This window comes from Canis lupus, chromosome 1, assembly GCF_003254725.2.
Source record: "Canis lupus dingo isolate Sandy chromosome 1, ASM325472v2, whole genome shotgun sequence".
NCBI lineage: Eukaryota > Metazoa > Chordata > Mammalia > Carnivora > Canidae > Canis > Canis lupus.
Genome location: NC_064243.1, coordinates 63,058,750 through 63,080,807, shown reverse-complemented (window position 1 = coordinate 63,080,807; position 22,058 = coordinate 63,058,750). Strand labels below are relative to the sequence as shown.

Below are 22,058 nucleotides of genomic sequence, written 5' to 3'. Positions count from 1 at the left end.
TCAGTGGTTTAGCGCCTGTCTTCGGCCCAGGGCGTGATCCTGGAGACCCAGGATCGAGTCCCATATCAGGCTCCCTTCATGGAGCCTGCTTCTCCCTCTGCCTGTGTCTGTGCCTCTCTCTCTCTCTCTCTCTCTCCGTGTCTCTCATGAATAAATAAATAAAATCTTTTAAGAAAAGAAGTTATTAAAGACCAACAGAATTGTCATATGTAAAACAGATCATTCCCCAACAATTTACAACACATACAGATAAGACTTAATCCAAGGAAAGACTTATTTTCACAGCCTGTCTATAAGCTCTCCATTTCTCATTTTCACAGATAGTTTTTCTTAGAATATATATAGCATGAATTTAAAATAAAATAATAATAGCTAAGGAGTTCAGAAACTTGGGTAATTACATAAATGAGTTGCCTTCAGCTAAGAATATTTAATTTTTTCAAATCTCTTGAGAAAAAGAAAATTAAATTGCTGGACAAGTTCACTCTGGTTTAAAAAAAGGGAAACATTTAGACAGGTGTTTCTGTAAAGTCAAGTCAAAAACCCTAAGACAAATTAATGGGCACTACATAATAGTCATACACCTTGAAACAAAATTACTGAGTAATAATTTATAAACTACTAAAATTCATCACAATTAGGCAATTCTAAAAGCAAAACAATGAGATAATGGCCACAAAATGATGAAACCAGATTTTGGGTTTCTCATATATGGCTCCCTGCAGTAAGAAGGCATACTATATAGGTACTGAAAAAAGAAGTTTTCCTCTTATTAGGTAATTTCAGTGATCATCTTCACCTTTCCATCCCATTACCAGATGCAAAGAGAAGAGAGAGACGAGAACAGTGAAAGACATGGAATTATGTCATCTGAGAAATTAAAGAAGTATTTTCAGGGCTATAGGACTTCAAATATTTGAAGTACTTTCCTATAGAAAAAGAGCTAGATATAGTCAGCACCTGGCATAATTCCTAACACACTATAGATATTCATTAAATATTGACTCTATAACTGAGGGGGTGAATCAATTAATGCGCAAATCATCTGCTGATTATATCCAGAGCCAGAAAATTACTCTAGAATCACAGAATTAAGTACAAGTTATGGGAGAACAGAGCTTTGCTTTTATGTATGAAACAAATTAGAAACTAGCTGTACAACGTAGATGGGCTGTCTCTAAAAGTTGGGTGTGCCCCCAAAGCTCTGCCCATTTCCACTGGTCGTTAAAGAAGGCAGCGCTTTGCAGATAGGCATTCAGACTGGCTGACTTTCAAAATTCCAATGATGCTGTGATTTCCTTTCCTTTTTGAATTTCTCTGTTAGTCGGGCCTCATTTCTCATTTAAGCTACTAATTTTTGGTGTTTTCCCTCTACCCTGATAATTCATCCTCACTCTCACCCCCACAAAGAGCAAGCAGTATTACAGCAGAACAAATTTTAGCTGCTCATCCATTTACTCTTACCACGGCCACCACACGGTCACATTCCAAGTGCTTATGAGTAAAAGTGGAGAAGAACTAGAAACCCCACTCCTATGTATATACATACATGTGTTTTTTTCCATTTCTGTTTTCTTTCACAGCTTCTGAAATGATGACTTGAGTAATGCCACAGAAGCGGCAAATTTCCTGCTTTGTTCATTATAGTTATCTTCATAGGCAAAGGGGGTTAGTGAAGCAAAATAATGTGGTCCTATCTGAACCTCTTATAATTAACAGCTGTAGCCAAAATATAAATGTGGTATTATATGAAGTTTGAAGGAATATGAATTGTTTTCCTTATTCTTAGTTGGGATGTAATGGAGAAAACAATGATGCTGTGGGCCAGGTGGTTGGGGCACTGGCTTAAGGTATGGGCTTAAGGTAGAGAAGTATACACCCCAAATTAGTTCAATTTAAAACCTGTCGAAAATAAAAATAAAATAAAATAAAATAATAAAACCTGTCAGAATTATAAAGCAACAATTCTAGAGCAGGACTCTATTGCCACCATTCTAGAAATAACGTACTTATTCTGCTATATGGTTATTGCCACTGACTCCATGTACTTCTTTATAAACTGCTTCACAAAGACAAACCTATACAGTCTGGAGATGTATAAAATCTGTACCACACAGAAAATACCCCTTATGTAAATTTCGTTTCATATTGATTTTGTCTTTCCATCATATTCATTGCAAAGTCAAGTCATGCAAAGAAAATCAATAACTGAACATTAAGAAAGCGCCGTTCATACAAGGGCTTGCTGCTACTTTGCATATCCTTTTTATTTTCCACATTATGTAATGTAATGCTGCAGGTTGAAAAAAATGAGTAACTGTATCAATTAAAGTTAATATTCTGCCTTTTTTGAAGGAGCAAAAACATATTAAATCCATACAGGCTCTTGCTTGCTTGCTTTTTTTCCCCCTGCTGCTCTGCAGGTTCTTTATCACTCTCAATGGCTTAAGACGATATTATCCCAGGGCTGCCATTGAAATGAACGGTACTACAGCATCCTGTAATGAAAGGGCATTTGATGATTTAGCAGGTGAGAGATTATTAAATCTTGAATTTGAAATGCTGGGGCATTATGAAACTACAAACTTCAAACAACTGTGGAATCCACTCAAGCTCTCTCTCTCTTCAGGAGATAAAATACCACGTAGGCTTCAATGTTCAAGTGTTTTCAAAGGCTTTGAACACTGAACCACCTGCAGTTATTCACATATGAACTTTGTCTTTGCAGCAGAAGTATCTGAATGGCATTGTTTGCAAAAATATTATATTTATTAAACCACAGTTAATTACTTTCGGGAGTTTTGCATTAAAAAAAAACACATCGCAATTAATATTAGTCGTTCCACATTCAGAAAGCAAAAATTTCATATCTGTCTTTCAAATAGCACGAATATAATAGATAGGATTTTTTCTGTCCCTACATTAAATGTTTGATAAGTAACTAGGGAAACATGAAATCACATCTACATGGAGACAATATGATTAAAAGAACTCATACGCTCTCTTGTCGGAGGTCTGATGCTCAGTATGTAACACCTGGATTTCTGAGAAAGAAAGTGTATGCACATATACACATATTTAAGTTTTTGATCAATGTTAGTTCTATATAGAAAGTGTAGCACACAACTCACAGATAACTTTTAAATTTATATTGCCATTTATTCCAAATTCCCTATAGCCAGTTGATTGGTACATAACTGTTTGTTTTACTAAACTTTTGAATCAGTAGCTCTCCAGAGAAATGGAAGCAATGGGATATGTGTGTCTGTGTATCATGCAGCTATACATATAATATGTATACATGCACATATATGAAAGAGTTATTTTAAGGAATTGGCTACATAATTATAAAGGCTGACATACCCAGAATCTGCAGGATAGGCTGATGGGTTGGATGCCGCAGGAAGAACTGATGCTACAGTCTGAGGTCAGTCTGCAGGTAGAAGTTCTTCTTTGGGAAAGGTCAGTTTTGTTTTTTTCAATAAGACCTTCATTGACTGGATATGGTCCACTCGCATTATGGAGGGCATTGTGCTTTACTCAAAATCTACTGATTTAAATGCTAATCTCATCTAAAAAAAAAAAAAACTTCACAGAAACTTCTAGAATAACATTTGATCCATTATCTGGGTACCATAGCCCCGCCTCTTTGATATATTAAATTAACCATCCCAGTAATTAACCTGTGGTTGCCCTGGATGAACAGGGCATTTCCATCATGAATGCTGGTTATTTTCTTTTACTTCAAAGAATATGGAGAAAACGAAATAAAGGATATTTGTGTCAGAATGATATGAGTGACTCTGTTGCTGAATTGGATAATCGTTTACATACAAAGGGGATATCTCCTCCGTCACTGTGCTACTAAAACAATGTCAAACCTATAGCTCTAGCACACTTTCAGGGTCCATCAGCATTGTTAACATATTCTTAAGTCTGGAAAGTCAGCGAAACAATCAACTAAACTCTGATTTGATCATTCCCATGGTGTAAATACACATACCATTGCCATTTCCAAACTACCAATATAATGCCACTTGGGCAGAGTTGGGACAGGATATGTAGTCACACATCCCACTGACACAACGGATGAAAATACCAAGAGCATGGATGTGATTGAGATGTAGTAGTAAAACCAGGACATAACTAGCTTGGAAAGTGAACTTTGTTTTTAATATGATTTACTTAACTGTAAGTTTGTAGAGTTTAATTTTCAATAATGGCATTCATTGAACAACCAGCTCACAATTCTGAAAAATGTAACAATAATTTCTTGTGAGCTGGTAGCAGCTGGTTCCAGCATACACTGAAGCCTTACTTTCCCTAAACATTGCTGGTAGATGATACTCTACAATGAGAACTTAATTCACTAAGAATCAAGGATTAACATTAATAAAGTATAATGAGCTCCTCCTGTAATACGTTCAGCCAAATCAGTTATTAATACTTATTATGGACTCACACGGCAGCTCCTTTCCTGAGGGCGGGCTTTGATGAACAGAGTGACAATGTGGAGACATGTGAAGGGATGTGGAAAAGGAAATAGACCCACAAGCAGATTCTCAGAGAAGCAAGATGAGCCAAATTGAAAACCAGGTTGGGAATGGCCTTTCCTACATGGTGCTCTGACAAATGCAAATATAGAGAAATTTCAATTGCTCAGTTTTACTATGAACTTTTAGACAGAGTTTAACACGTTTTAGAGTTTCTGCCCAACATATACATTCTGTGGATGATTTGTGATTTCAATGTAAAATTCAGGCAGTGTTCTTAGGATATAGGTATATATATATCGGCTTCGAAAAAACTATATTTGCCAATAGGGGATGCGAGCAGGATAGTCACAACCTAAGCACACATGAATTCTATTATCTATATTCCAATAGGAAAATGAAAAGGGGATGAAATCCAAGCTCACCTGCTTTTGTTCAATTTATTAGAGAGTTTGTCTCTTAAAAAACTTTACGGAAAGTTTCAAAGTATGTCTTCAGAGAAAGAGGCTCTAAGAACATTAATAAAAAATGAAAGACTTGAAAGTAAGAATAAAAATAAAAGTTCCACGTGTTCTAATCTATGGCGGTTCCTATCTTCACACACAGCAGGGTATTAGACCTCTTGCTTAGCAACTTCACAATTTTAGAAAGTTTTAGATATGACTATGCCATTGATATCATGAGTACAGAGCCCTGAGATGATTAGGGTTAGTCATTTGAAGTCTGACACACACACACACACATACACCCTTACCTCTAGATTTCAGTTTTCTATCTTCCTGATAGGTGTAGCAGCTAAAAAAATTTTTTGAAGGACATAAAATCTGCTTTCAAATACCCCATCTTCATATCTATCTTTCTTTCATCTTCTCCATTCATGTGTTCCCTCCCAACTATATTAGAGTTCATTCAAGAACATCACAATGACCCCAGTTACACCCAACATTCCATTCTGGTTCTTCCATGCTGTCTTTCTCATTTCAAAACATATATACTTGGGCAGCCCGGGTGGCTCAGCAGTTTAGCACCGCCTTCAGCCCAGGGCCTGATCCTGGAGACCCAGGATCGAGTCCCACGTCGGGTTCCATGCATGGAGCCTGCTTCTCCCTCTCCTGTCTCTGCCTCTCTCTCTCTCTCTCTCAGTCTGTGTCTCTCATGAATAAATAAATAAAATCTTTAAAAAAACATATATACTTGATATGTCAGTATATCAAGGGGAGTTCCTATTCCGTACTCTCTGCTAGCTAAGCTTTTAAACTCTCTGTGTGAGGGATCCCTGGGTGGCGCAGCGGTTTGGCGCCTGCCTTTGGCCCAGGGCGCGATCCTGGAGACCCGGGATCGAATCCCACGTCGGGCTCCCTGCATAGAGCCTGCTTCTCCCTCTGCCTATGTCTCTGCCCCTCTCTCTGTGACTATCATAAATAAATAAAAATTTAAAAAAAATAAAAAATAAAAAATAAAAATAAACTCTCTGTGTGATAAAAAATTTTCCAAGGTATTTAGAGACCCCTGCCCCCTCTGCCCCAGGCAAATTGCTGGTATTTTTAAATAGATTTTTGGGAAATTAAGCCTCAACCAGTACTGCAAATCACACCAGTGGAGCGTAGCAGTCCTAAAATGTGTCCACAGTACATTAATTCCTCAGAACATCAACAGAACTATGCAGAAAACATGTGTTCCGGGATCAAATGACTTTGGAGATTGGTGGATTTGTCTACACTGAATTAATTATTTTCCTTTTAGAACATTTACTATGCCAGATGTGCACTGTTTACCACCTCTAAGATGGAGAGCAAACTGAAGGGTTTCATAATCAAAAGTGACCGTGGAACTTTGATGTCTATCTTGGAAATACTGCTCCATGCAATGTGAGTAGTCCATTGCAGAAATTAGACTTTCAAATAATGTTGAGTTGGGTGGGCCTGTCAGTGCTCCTCAAATCAAGCCAGGTAAATGACTTACTACTCTCTTAGGTATAAAAAAAAAAAAAATGGCTAAGTTAGAAAGAAGAGGACAAGGGAATCTGTCCCGAGTGAAGCGGTGCATGATATCCTACATTCTTTTATGATATGCAAGATATCAGTATGTGCTATTCTGCATATAACACTTTTCCTGTAAGAAAGGAAAGGTGTCAAAAAAAAAAAAAGAAAGGAAAGGTGTCATACAGTAAAGTCAGTGCACTTTGTAGGGAAGATGGGAGTGGGTGGACAAATGACGTATCAAGATGGCAACCAGGAAATGGAGCCAGATCATGGGACTGGGAAAATATCCAAGGCAAACAGTGAAAAAGACACAAGGAGAAAATGCTGGCAGTAGGAACTGATTACCTAAAACTAGAACATATTCTCCTTGGAGAGCTTTCTTTGAAGAGGTTGGTGCATGTCCACCTTTTCTCATTGAGCTAGAGCTTAAACATAGCCAGTGCATCACCCCAACAAGGGTCAATATCAAACCTATGACTAAATTGAACTGGATGACCTAAATTGAACTGGATGACCCTTTGAGAAGCAGCAATTCTCAAACCTCAGAACACACATGAAGCATCTGAGAAACTTTCAAAATGCAGGCCCAGACTGCCAGCCACCCAGAGATTCTGATCCAGTAAGTGTGAGATGGGCTTGAGAATCTGTAACAGACTCTCCTCTGAGGCAGGCTGATTTACAACTAACTGACAGAGGTAGGTCACATAGGAAATTCAGAAAGCATGACCAAGTACCTTCTAGATCAGAGCCATTTCACAAGTCCTGCAACTGTACATAAGACATCTGACTCTTCTAAGTCCTCTTTCCTCATCCATTACTCCTATCACAAATGTCTCTACTCTTTTTACCTTTTCTATGTTTCCTTGGGATAAAGCAGAGGATGAAATATGATGAAGGGCATGAGATGTGAGTGAGATAGCCTGGGTTTGAATCCGAGCTCTAACATCTACTATCATGGGGCACCTGGCAAATCACCAAACTCTGTATCTTCATCAACTGCCTCTTCTGCAAACTGGAGACAATTAGAACCTACTTCAGAGGGTGTTACGGAATGAGTATTTGTATCCCCCAAAATTTAACATGTTGAAGCCCTAACCCCCAGTGTGGAGGTACTTGGAGATGGGGCATCTCCAGAAGTAATAAGCATAAAGAGGGTATAGGTGTGGGGCTCCGGTCCAGTAAGATTAGTGTCTCTAAAAGAGAGACATAATGACACAGACAGAAGGCAGCAGTCTATAAAACAGGAAGTGAGCCCTCACCCGAAGCCAATCATGCTGGCCATGGATATCAGACTTCCAGCCTCCAGAAGTATGGAAAAAATAAATTTCTATTATGTAAGCCACGCAGTCTGTGGTATTTTGTTACAGCAGCCATAGCAGACTAATACAGAGGGTTCCTGTAAAGATGAAATGAAATAATATACGTAAAAGCATTCAGCATGGCCTAATACACATAGTAAGCATCCACTTTTGAATAATGCCACCTGTCTTACAAAATCATTTTGGAGATGGAAAGAATTATGATATTAATTCTATTTCATGAAGAGTAATCTATAATCATAAAAATTGCAATCACATAAGAAAAGTTAAAAGTACTTTCTCTTCTCTTTTAGTAACTCCAGCCAGTTATAAAAGAACAAAGCATTCCTTAAATTATATCCAGTATGGTCAATAAAAACATGGTTCCCTGCTTTGTTTCCTCAACTAAAATGGTTGATGTTAAGTACTATTAGTTTCCATGTTTCATCGGTTTCTATCGATTCCTATAATGTAGCCCATTTTCGACCATTACTGACATGTTAGGAAGTGATGTTGGACGAGTTGGGGAGTAATTTAACCTGGGTGAATATGTGTGGTTCCCCCAAGCCCTAACTTCTGCAACAATGTTTTCATGACTATCTTCATGAAGTTAACCATTAGGACCAGGAATGGCACGATGCACAGGCCTGCACTGGCGGCGCTACTGATATTGGATTCAGTAATTGCACAAACCTTGGGATGTCTAAGAAATCCACCCATTTTAATGAGGGATAATACAAATAAGTAAAAACATAACCTCTTCTATAAGTAGTGTTAAGCTAACTCACAGTAGTTAAGGGATCCTTTAACAGATACTCATGAGGGAATGAGCAAAGATCAATACAGTATTCACTAAAAGAAACAAATCTGAACTCAATGCCTTAAAAAAAACACACATCCCATTTGGAATAGAGCAAATATATTTTAAACATAAAATTTAGGCTCGAAACTTTTGGTAACTTGAATCAAACTGAAGTGGACTCAGGTTTAAATGCTATGATTTACTAAAGTATGTCATAAATGGCATTACATACACACAAACATCAAAATACATGTATTACGATGTATTACAAAATACACGTTGTATCTGAAATCCAATCATTAGGCCTATATTTCTTTCAAGATTATCTTTGACACGGGAAAAAGATCATCTATCTCAGCAATAAAAAGTCTTTAATTTACTTTACCTTTAATAATTAGAGGTAAATATGAGAGTTAGTTTAATAAGCAAGAAAAGTGTCTACTTCCCAATATTTTGGGGAAAGGAGCTATTGAACTTTCATGATTCCAGACAATCCAGGAGGTTATGGATATTGGCTAATTTTACTTAGTGTCTAATTTACTATTATGTAACTTAAAGCTATAAACTTTAACCTGGAATGTAGAAAATATTCAGTAAAAAATGTATGTCAAGTGCTTGATGCTTTCTTGAGAAAATATATCCTAGGGATATATGTATAAGACTATCTTACTGTAATACACACGTAAGCACTCCTTATTGCTGTAAACTATTAGTGTAAAACACTAAAGATAAAGATTAATTCATCAAAGAGGCACTCCAAATGCTTCTCCAAATTTGTATATAAGATATTCTGCATGGGCAGAATCAGAAGGAGGTTTACAATGTTTAAGGCTTTAAAAGAAAAGTGTATTCATATATCTTGTACTTAATGTGTATTTATAAAAATATTAAAATACGTGTATAATATAGCATACATGCACACAAAATGTAAACCTGATAATCTAGATAATGCCTAATCAACATGTGGACCATGTATATAAGATATATATATAATTAAATATACATATGATATATAATATATTATTATATATATATATAATCTAAAAAGTCCCTGTACTGAGTTTAAAAATGTCCACTATAATCTACATGACTATCTATTAGCTGCTGCAAGATCTGAAAATTTTAATAAGGATTTTGTATGACACAGCAGAGAAAATCTTCAACTTAAAGTTTTATTTTATATCATTATGAGCTCTTTCTCAGGTGAGCTGAAACTTCTAGATTTAAGAACACGCACTGAATGCACTGTCCTCAATACAAATATTGGTTAATGAAACAAATACATACGATAATACTAAAATACATTAGAATTTAGACTACTTTAAAGATAGTCAATTAGTGGAAATACGAAGTGCAGAACATTGTAAAGGCATTTTAGAAATTATTTTAAAAGATGTATTAAAATAAAATCTGCTTGGCATCCTCAAATAGTTAAACCTTAGAAACACTGCTTCATCATTCACACACCCCCAGCCCCCACTGCTTTCTCTTTACAACAAACCAGAGAAATACATAGAGCAGGAAGCAGGTTCAGGAAGGTAATTAATTGCTCAACTTCACACAGCCAGGAAGTAGCAGTGCCCAAGCAAATATACAAGGTCTCTGACTCACATATGATAAGATACATTTTTTAATTAGGAGCATTTCCAAACTTCATATTGTTAAATTCCTCAAAGGCTGTTTAAAAGGACCAATGGGGATCCCTGGGTGGCGCAGCAGTTTAGCGCCTGCCTTTGGCCCAGGGCGCGATCCTGGAGACCTGGGATCGAGTCCCACATCGGGCTCCCGGTGCATGGAGCCTGCTTCTCCCTCTGCCTGTGTCTCTGCCTCTCTCTCTCTCTCACTGTGTGCCTATCATAAATAAATTTAAAAAATTTAAAAAAATATGTAAAAAAAAATAAAAGGACCAATGTATTGATCAGGCTATTTTTCATGGCAAACTTTTAAAAAGTCAACTTCACATTACCCTACATTTAACAATCACTCATTCCACTGTCGTATAATTATTCTTTTTTTCCCCCCATAAGTAACTACTGCACATTTAGTATCTGCAGATTGCTGAGCCAATGGCTGAGAATACTCATACAAAATTCACTATACTCCAGCAAAGACACCTTATGAAAGTAAGCACAAAAATAAATGTTCACACTTTCTGATGAGAATGATGTAGGCCAAGCTCAAGTTTCTATGGGAACACATAAAGAAGACCTAATCTGGTTTGGGTGGTCAGGGAAGGCAATGCTATGCTTGCAGGGGCTTGATACGCAAGCTGAGGGAGCTGGCCAAAAAAAGCTAAGTGGAGATGAAAAAATACTCTAGGTAGGGCTTTATGGAGGAAAAAGCATGGTTGTCAAGATCAATGTGGCCTGTGGGCATAGACAAGGGCACACAGTGACACTCAGGGTAGTGGCATCAAATCCTCTCTCAAGGATGCTAGTCTTTTCCAATGCAGTAGCCCCTGATTCGCTCCAAGCAAGTAGGTATGTTAAGGTCTGACTTGAATTCATGAAGTCTTCTGTTTACAAGGTGGGAAATGAATCACAAGGGTTAAGAGCAGGTGTAGGGAGAAAGCAGGCTGAGAGAGCTAATGTTACAATATACAAGGGTAACATGGCACCAATAAAAGAGGACAGGTCCAAAGCATATTTAGGAAGGAAATCAAGAAGACTTAGTGTTGGGTTAGAAATAGGGGGGGTAGTAGAGACACTCAGGTTAGTGAGATTTTACTTAATTAAAAAAAAAAAAAAAAACTAAAGTGTATTCATAGGACATCTGTATTCACAAAAGCTAATTGATGATTCAGGTTAATTACTGTTCTCCACATGTTGAATTTCTGACATAGTTTCTGTAAGCATAATTCAGCAACACAACAATGGCAGAGACTGTCATGCCAAAATGAATTGCTAACATATGCAATTAAAATAAATGTCTATGAGACATAACTGTCAAAATAGTAATTATGACTTGGTAAGTGAGAAACAGTCTGAAAACTTATTTGAAATTAAATTCCTGTCCTCTACATACAGTCAGTATATTCCAAACTAAGGTACTTAAAAAAAAAACCCTAATCAAACTCTTTATTACTGAATATTCAACAACATGATTCAGATAAATGGTATATAACTGGGAACTGCTTTGAGTAGCTTAATGATTTTGAAATCATGTTTATTTGAAATATATTTCAATTTTGAAAAATAATGAAGAACAGACCACTCTCAATTTTAGAAATCTAGGGTCATTTATGATATTCATTACATGTAAATAAATTTTCCAAGACAAAAGCAATGTACCAAACACAAAGTTAATACTCTGGACATATGTACCAAGGAGCATTTACTAAGCCATCTATTAGATTTGGGTAAGTATAAAAGTATATTGGGATATGCATGCAATCAAAAGTCCCAGATGTATTTCTCTGATTAGAGGGGCTAACAAGAGGTAAGGAGCCTTTATAGGTAAATAAACAAAGTGTTCTGTAAAAATACTACTCAAGAATTAATATTCTGAAGCATGCTTCTAGCAAACCTACAGGAGATATTAGGTATTAATAATATACCTAATATTAGATATTAGGTATATTATCTCCTAAAGGAGATATTCATATTTCACCATTTGGAAGACTCAGATTTTTGTTTTGTTTTGTTTACATTTTAACATCTCTAAAGTCAAGAAACCTCTTACTATCAATACTGTCTTTTAAATGCTGGGAAGACCAATACAATGGACAGTCATGACATAGCTGCAAATACCTGCTCTTGGTCATAGCTAAACAAATCCTCATGTGCCTTGTTGCTACAATATGTGCTACATTTAACTGCTGTTTTAAAATATCTTCAGAAAAAAGTAATAAGATAAAATTTAATTTATTTTAATTATTTAATTTAATTTAATTTAATTTAATTTAATTTAATCTAAAAAAATATCTTCAGTTCTCCTAGCTGGTTCAGTCCATTGAGCATATAACTCTTTTTTTTTTTTTTTTTTGAGCATATAACTCTTAATCTCAGGTTTATGAGTTCAAACCCCATCTTGGGTACAGAGCTCAATTAAAAAATAAATAAAATAAAATAAAATAATTTCAAAATGTTTACAGTACAATTCATCACTAAGACAAAAATACATTGTTTATACTGAAATGAATGGCAACAAAGAACAGGATAAAATTTTGCTCTTACTAAAACATTCTTTGTGGGAGAGATGACCACAGTTACTGATTTTCCTATAATGCAACAAACATGTGCCCAATGAAACATGACAAAGAATTACATGAAGCTATGTTATATTTTGTGTCTGATATTTATGCAAAATGATGGCCTCGTATGCAATTCAATTCAGGTTAAGGAAGGACAAATTTCAAAGCAATAAGTGACACAGGTGACGAATCTATGATTTGGGTGGGAATATTATTAATGAAACTGCCATAATTTAATGAAAGCGTTTTTTCTTCCTTATAAGTGAAATGGTGATACATTTTACAATAATGTCATATTCGATCCAGTATAATATGGTTATGAAACAGCAATGAACTGAGAAATGGAAGACCAGGGGTCTGGTCTTAGCTCTATGGTGTAATAATCTGGAAAACCATAGGACAGTCTGTCAACTTATCTGACCCACCAATTTCCTCACTTGTAAATTGAAGACACTGGGCTGAATCACTACTAAGATCTCTTCTAGGTTTATAACATGATATATTCTCATGAACTTTAAATTCTTGCAACCAATTTATCTTAGGAGATATATAGGAAAACTTGGTTCACAAAAATTCCTATTCATTTGCAACACTAGTAAACATAAAATAGAAGTAACCAGTACTTTTTCCTATGAACTTCGTATTCAGGCTTTTAAAAGTAAAAATGACAGTACTCATAATAAAAGCAGAAAGGAGCAAATAGTAAATGTGATACTGGGTAAGTGAAGATTTGGTCAAATATTTTAAATCTCTAAAATAATGTAGAAATCCCTACAGTTCAAAGTAAGAGACTAAATGCAACAGAAGAGAAAGATCAAATCACAACTTTAGTTTAAACATACTTGCCTTCGAGTCCTTGAAAACTTGTTATGAATGTATTGTAAATGCTGGTGCTATATATGTGTCAATAATTTTCAGTTCACCAGAATATTTAACCTTAATACTATGGTGTCCATTATTGAGTAAAGGAAAAAAATTACCATAAAACACTTTGATGCAAAACCTTATCATCAGATGAAAATTTCTATAACCTACCAAATAGGCATATATCAAATTTCACTATAAAATCTCATTTAATACAAACAGATACTGTGGGAGGTGATGAAAGTCTGATGAGGTTAAAGCAGTGGGGAAATGGAGACATTTTTGGTAAAGAAGCTTTTTAACTTGAGCTTAGAAAGTGGTGATAATTGAGGTGGATAATGTCACTGAGATATAATTTACCAAAATCATTGAAGGCTTATCCAAAGGTATAGAAGGGCAAACAAATTTTTTAAGTACTAATTGGAAAAAAAAGATCAAGGGAAATTTTACACAGATTATATTTATTACTCTATAATTCAAGAAACAGTTTAGACTGATTCTTTGCATAATGGGTTGTGAATTTCAGTACTTTTAGTGTTAACACAGACCAGTAAAGGGAAATCACAACCATGTGTAGCAACAATTTGTGGAAAAAAAAAAAAATCACACTGTTTGAAAAGGCAGAAAACAATTCCAAAAATCAATCTTAATTTGGTATATATAATGATACACATGCTAAGCTAACAATGAGATAGAAATATATATTCATATATGTAGTCAAAGATTAATAGCAATCTTATACTTGATGTAAACTAGAGCATATCAAATTAATCTGAAGAATATTAATTTAATCTGGAGATAGAAACATATATTCATATATATATATATATATATATATAAAGATTAATAGCACTCTTACATTTGATGTAAGATGGAGCATGTTAATTTAATCTGGGGTTAAAGATATTCTTGTATTAACACTAGCTTTTGGCAAAACTGATGCATGATTATCCCCAGCAGTGTTGTTTTCCATATATTCCTTTATTTTACCTGAGTCAGAAATATGCAATCTCATTGAGAGCCTTGCCAGTCCTGACGATCACTTACCATAAACTAGCACAAACTCTAGTGCACAGGACTAGGACCTACATCTCTATGGGTTTCTCTCACTGTTGTACAGAATGAGGCAGAGACACTAACCGCCCTATAGTAAACAGCTTGGGAAGACAGCATCTCTAATGGGAACAGAGGGCAGGTTTGTTTACTGTCCAGTATCAAGATAAGGGCTGCTCTCCCCAATAAAATTCAAGCAGATTTGCTTAGTATCCATTATCAAAGATTCAGATCTCCTAAACTCAAGATTCCACAGCTGTGATACAAACCAATTATGTTTACAGGGTGGGCCTATCCGTATCATCCCCAAAGCACTTGGAGGCATAATAAAGTTGATGCCACTTGCTCTATTGTGAGTAATAAAGCCTTTGTCTCTGATCCAGGAATATCATGCCTTCTGCAAGAATCCGCCATGAAACTGTTGCAGGCTATCCTGCTGGCATGAAAGTAGGAAAACAAACCCAGACCCTTCACATTCTTGATCGGAACCCAAATATTAGTCATCATGAAAGAAATAGATGAACTTTTCTAGAAATTCTTCTAGGTGTTTTAAGATTACAAAATGGTTATTGGCCCCTTTCAGTAGGTATTCCTGATTATGTAAATAATACAATTAATTTCATGACTACTGACTTTGAAAAAATATAATTATGGTTTTTTGAGCCCAGATGTTAAGACATACCCCCAAACAGGTCACACCAGGTTTCCTCCATCACCCTGTTCACTCCTTCTTATCTCCAGTTCAGCTAGTTAGGCTTATATCCATGTGAGGAAGAGAAAAATTGGAGTGCAAATCTTAGATGCAGGCTTGCTAATCAACATCCAAGAATTCATTTAGCATGTCATTTCTGAAATGCCAAAACAAATGCATATCAGGTTCATGGACGTTCACTGAGTGAAAAGCCTATTAACTCTTTAACTACAGACTCTTTGTACATTCCCACATATAACTCTTTCAGTGAAAAATACTCAGTGTCATATTGAAGATCTACTTGTACACTGAGAGAAATCCTTAAAGCTAAGCTCAACATTTCAAAGTGTGAGAAGGGTAACCTGGAAAACAACCAACTGGATCTATTAGGTAAGTCTATTCTATGAGGCTTAGGATAATGGTAAAGTTCTGTACACAAAACGGGCAGATAATAAATACTTGATCAATATGAAGATGGCAGATATACAAAGTTAACCTGCCATTTCACACTGATAACCTGTTGTTATTCAACAAAGTCTCATTATGGACCAAATCAGTTAGAAAACAAAATTCTACACCTCTTTGATGAGCACTGAACAACATGGACCTGCTGAATCACTGTGTTGTACACCTGACACCAATATAACACTAATATAATTTAATTCCAGTGTGGTATGTAAACTACACTGGAATTAATTTTTTTTTTAAAAAAAAGCAACATTAAGTTCCTAAACCAGACACATTTAATTGATGGTTTTGTGTCATCTTCATAGAAAATCCCATAAAATGGATTGGAGTAGCCTTGTACAGTCTAATGGTAAAAATCATCAGTTGACAAGTTTCAATGCATGAGTTTTTATTATATTGATAGAATGTAATTAAATTAGTGTTTATTACCCAGGTTTAAAATTAAATAGGTAAATCACATTACTATACTTTGATTATATCCATTGTGTACTTCCAATATCTGACATATAAAGATAATGAGGTCTACCTTATGAACGCTATCCTAAAGCCTTACTGTATTTCTGACAATCCATGGTAAGCAGTCCAAAATTCAAGAGAAACTTGGCCAATTGCTAGCAAGTGAGAGAGGGCTAAGTCTAAAAAAAAACCAGATAAATAAATGATAATGAGAGCGGCCAGAATCATTTTTTTCTCTTTTTAGGTGGTAGACAGAACTAACATGGGCCACTCTCAACTATTTCCATAGAGAAGAGCCTAAGCTAACCTTTGACATCCAAAATTACCAAAGCACGTCATCAGACTGAAGAATCTTGATATTCTTCATCATTTAACATGTACTATTTTTTCAGGTAGCCAAATAAAATACTTACTATGGCAGGCATTTAAAACTGAAAACCACTTTGTTTATCAGCAAAAAAAAAAGAAAAAAAAAAGTTTAGAATCATGATGCTCCCATCCACGTTCCATTTTCAACTGCAAGGAATAAAACAACAATTAAGAAAGAACTAATAAGGCAGGAATTTAATGATAGACATCAGTTGCATTGTTTCACATTAGCTGTTTGAACAACCATGAGGGGATAATGACTTCCAGTCACTATTAATCAATAAATTATTCAGTTGCAGTTTCCCATAAGTCATTGCTAACACTACCAGTAATCAAGTTTCCTCCTTTGTTTCTTGAAATTAAACTGGAACAAGCAGTACAACTAGTTACCAGTTGACTTTTAATAGCTCCCACCAATAATTTGCCACTTTGCACATTAGACTATATTAGTAAGAGATGAAGGTTCTGCATATTTTTAAGCCATGGTGAATTGCTAAGTAATTGCACATATATTATTCACCCTACTATCAGTGAAAAAGCATTATGCTGCCTAGATGAAGTTAGATTAAAATCAATTAAAAAGATGAGTTGGTTTTGTTTATCATGTATTTTTATAATTTATCTGACAGCTGTTTCCTGAATACTACTGAAGGATGCATATGATGCAGATACAACCCCTTTGAACAAATTGAAGCTTCTTTAAATTTATTTTTAGAATGTTTTAACCCCAAACAGGATGTTAATTCTGCAAGGGTAAGATTCAAGACGATACTAAAAACTTCCTGATCTTCCAGGTTTTATGCTAATGTTCCTAATGTTTAATTAAGATTAATTGCATGGCTGGAAATGGTGCTGTCTCAGTATCAATATTAGGGAGGTCATACTTTTGAGAATGCCCCTTAACATGAAAGTCGCAGTGCAATAAATTCACATCAACAATGTAGAGAACGAAGGGGTTGAACCACCTATCTCACACTAGATGCAGGAATTCCTCTTTTAAAGCAAAATCATAATTCCTGTTTTTAAAGCTGGCCCTTTTTACTTTGCTTAGGTCGGGTGGTACCAACTTCTGATGCATAGAAGCAGTATAAACACAGAAACTTTCATTCCTAATGGCCACTCATGATCACTATCAAAATAAAGTTTTCTTGTGTAGTTTCATGGATGTCCACATGTGTGTAAGCATAGTGGCTTCATTAAGTGGCTTACTTCCACCTTTCATAGGGTCATCTTTTCACAAGTGCATTTTTGCACCTGACTTACCACTTGATAAACTTTGTCCTTCAGTATTTAAACTCTTTTATATTTCCATAAATGTGACGTTACGATGCTAAGGAAACATAGATAACTATTTTTTTTTAAGTTTGTTTTTTTAGTAATCTCTAAACCCAGTGTGGGGCTTAAACTCACAACATCTAGATCAAGAGTCACATGCTCTTCAAACTGAGTCAGCCAGGTGCCCCCAAGACACAGATGATTCTCTATGGTTTTAGTTTCCTAAAATTTATCTAACAGTCCATTAAAATAAAACTTTACTCAATGTAACTAAGAGCATACAAGAGAAACTAGTATCAATCTCTTTACTTAATGTCTTCATGTCCCAGGGTAATAAAAGGATTGTATCTAAGTAAAGATCAGCTTAGCTTAGCTTCTCTTTTTCTCAATTCTCTAAAATTATCAATTAATTGTATCCTGGAAACTCTTGCTTTAGAATGTTTATAATAATAGCACATTGTTCATAATATGGAAATGAACAAAAGTCTCCATTCAAAGACATGAAATATGCTCACAACACAAAAAGAGAATTGTGTGATGTTTCAAAGTTTCTTATTCAATAAATTTTCACTGTCTTTGCAGAAAAATGACTGATATGTAGAACAGCAGGAAGGGAAATGTCTACTATAAATCTACTTCTGACTCCTAAGGAAATATTGTTTGTGACAATGACAGAAGTCACTAAGAAAATAAGAAAATCCCTTATTGAAACTGCGGATAAAAAACAAACAAACTAAAAACAAAGGAAATGCCTGGTATATTGAACCACTTATTTTACAATTTGTGAAACATTTCCAAAAAAAAAAAAATCAAAAAATATTACATTGTATCCTGCTACTGAGACTGAAATAAAGTGTTTCTAAAACTGCAAAGACAACAGATGTTTAATTAAAAATAATCCTAAGGAGGGGTCCTTTGGTGGCTCAGTTGGTTAAGTGCCTCAGGTCATGATCTCATGGGTCAGGGGACTGAGCCCACCCCACCCCTACCTGGCGCTAGGGATCTGCGCTCACTGGGTAGTCAGCTTGAGCTTCTCTCCCTCTGCCAGTACCCCCACTGACACTTGCTCCCTCTCTCAAATAAATAAATACATCTTAAAAACAAATAATAATAATCCTAAGGAGAAAAAAAGTGAGATCATTAAAAAGATAATGTTATTTCATTGCCTGCTTTCTAATAAACTCCCTACGAAAATATGGCCATAAAAAGTTAGAAGCACTCAGGGCACCTGGGTGGCTCAATCAGTTAAGTGTCTGCCTTCAGTTCAGGTCAGGACCTGGGGGTCCTGGGATCAAGCCTTTCCCCCTGCCTCTGCCCCTCCTCCTGCTTGTGCTCTTTTGCTCGTTCTCTGAAATAAATAAAAACTTAAAAAAAAAAATGTAGGAGCACAAAAGAAGGAATAAATAAAATCAGAAGCTAATAGAGTTCTTCTGGGGAGTCCTTCAGCTCAAAATGAACTGAGACTTATTAAAAATACTAAGGACAGGGGATCCCTCGGTGGCTCAGTGGTTTAGTTCCCACCTTTGGCCCAGAGCGTGATCCTGGGGTCCCGGGATCGGGTCCCACGTTGGGCTTCCAGCACGGAGCCTGCATCTCCTTCTGCCTGTGTCTCTGCCTCTCTCTCTCTCTCTCTCTCTCTCTCTCTCTCTCTATGTCTATCATGAATAAGTAAATAAAATATTTAAAAAAATACTAACAACAATAATATTAAGATAAAAGACATGATTTTAAAAAGAAAACAATCAAGGAAGTGATGGATCCACTACAAGTACCAAATGATGATATAATATTAACACTTGTTAGGTCAAAACTTTAACTTCTCATAGCTGTGCTTTTCTTCCATCTTCTTAAAGAAAATCTCAAATTAAATCAAATATAAAGCTAAAAGTTATTAATATGTCCAATCTTTTACTTAAGTGGATCATTTTAAATATTACTATTTTTTTTCTTTTGCTGTTCCCCTGCTAGTTTAAGGCCTCCATCTGCCTGAGGACTCATTAAAATTTGTTTTAGATACACTGCAAAGGGAAAAACTGAAGCATGGTCAGCTTCTGACATGAAAATATGACTAGGCAAGAAGCCAAAAGCCTTTAAAACCAGGAAATTCTCTAAAGAAAGTATTCTCCAAGTTGCTTTCTTTCCTTTTGCAGATCAAAAACTATGCTTGAAGAACTAAGCTCAGAGGTTAACTAGACTGTAGAGATTTTCTTCCCCATCACTAATGCTTGGCTAAAATTAAAAACAGAAGAACAAAAACAAAAAACAACAACCAGAAAACATTGTCCTTTTTCCATCATGTATAATCTATTGCAAGATATGTGAAAGGAGATATGTTCTGATTTCCATTTGGGGCGGGGGGGGGGGGGGTTGACCCAGAAGGGTGAATCCAGGCTTCAAACTTGTTCCTAGACAACCAATGTGGTCCTATGAAGAGAGAGCTGAAGACAGGATGGAAAAGGAAGAAAGAAAATCTGCTCCTGAGGCTAACAGGATGAGTTAATTCAATGGCTCACACGGATGCCTCTGAGTCACAAACCTAGATTCACAAGCAACTAGCTGGGGATCTTGACAAAAGCCAACCTATCTATCTACACCTCAGTTTAGCAATATGCAAAATGCTAGACCCAGACCTAGCCCACAGATCTTCTCTACAAATTAAATGAATTAATATATATGCAACGAAGATTGAATTATTTATAATGTCAACTCCACAGGGAGTGTAAATAGTAGGGTTTATTCACTAAAAATGTTGGCAGATTTGGCACACTACAAGGTACAGGTGGCAACCAGGGAGTGCTGAATTGCTAGGCAGAATGGAAAGGAAGAAACTGAAGCCTTGGGCAATTAGGAGAAAGAAGGTGAGGAGCAAGTGGGAGGGGAATGATAGGCTACAGCCCCTGACTGAGCCAACAAGGTGGCAGAAAGTGACACAGTCCTGTAATGTGTACATGCAGATCTCTACACCTGAAAACCCCCGGGAGGCTCAGCCTGAGTGGACTTCATGGAGAATCAGGGAAAGGTGTTCAGTTTGCATCTGAGTTTATGAAGGCAGCTGAGAGGAGATAGAAGCAAAGGTGGCCATACAAGTGAACCCTGTTGGGCCTCAGCAAAAAGCCAGGAGACAACTTAGACATTCTGGGCCATGGAATCCTAGGTTAATCCAAGTTAAAAATTACTCTTAGAGAGGTGCACCTGGGTGGCTCAGTGGTTGAGCATCTGCCTTCAGTTCAGGTCGTGACCCCAGGGTCCTGAGATCAAGTCCTGCATCAGGCTCCCCGCAGGGAGCCTGCTTCTCCCTCTGCCTGTGTCCCTCTGCCTGCCTCTCTCTCTGGGTCTCTCATGAATAAATAAATAAAATCGTTAAAAATAAATTACTCTGAGATGTAGAACTGGAGAGCTGCTAACAGCTAAGACTGGGGTTTACATATGTAAATTGACTTCAAAGATGGATGATGATATCAATGATGATGACAACAATGAGGATGATTTTCTAATATAGCAGGTAATTGATTAAGTAAACTTGCAGACGTGGTGCTTGTTAATTTAAACAAGGCATTTAATTAAGTCTCTAATTATATTCTGTGGACAAAGTAGAAGGATGAGACAGAGGAAAATAAAAAACACCCCAAGAGTCAGGAATCGATACCTGAACATTTTGTACCCAAACAATGTCAACCAATGAATCAATCTGCAGTTAGAAGGAAAGCTGTGTAATTTGGGGTTCTGTGATTTACGTTTCTATGTATGTATTTTCATCAGTGATTTTTAAGAAAGCAATAGAAAGCAAACTTGTCAAACTACAGAGAATCTCAAACCAGGATGGAGAACAAAGGTGCATGCAGGATGAGATCACTGGAACTATAAATTTATTTTTTCAAATGGTCAGGAACATAATTAAAGGTCTGCATTTAGGGATCCCTGGGTGGCGCAGCGGTTTAGCGCCTGCCCTTGGCCCAGGGCGCGATCCTGGAGACCCAGGATCGAATCCCACATCGGACTCCCGGTGCATGGAGCCTGCTTCTCCCTCTGCCTATGTCTCTGCCTCTCTCTCTCTCTCTCTCTCTGTGACTATCATAAAAAAATAAAAAAAATTAAAAAAATAAAAAAAAAATAAA

General features: G+C 36.2%; 1 protein-coding gene and 1 long non-coding RNA gene across 4 annotated transcripts in view; both read right to left on the bottom strand.

The window, feature by feature from the left end:
• NKAIN2 (sodium/potassium transporting ATPase interacting 2) overlaps window positions 1-22,058 on the bottom strand; it is a 957,142-nt gene that overhangs the window by 834,860 nt on the left and 100,224 nt on the right. The gene's annotated exons all lie outside the window — the stretch shown is intronic.
• LOC112644521 (uncharacterized) lies at window positions 2,252-5,552 on the bottom strand. Its single transcript, XR_003126453.3, has 4 exons — window positions 5,248-5,552; window positions 4,463-4,625; window positions 3,364-3,572; window positions 2,252-2,498 (listed from the first exon to the last, which is right to left on the bottom strand). It is a non-coding gene; the product is annotated as an uncharacterized LOC112644521 (long non-coding RNA).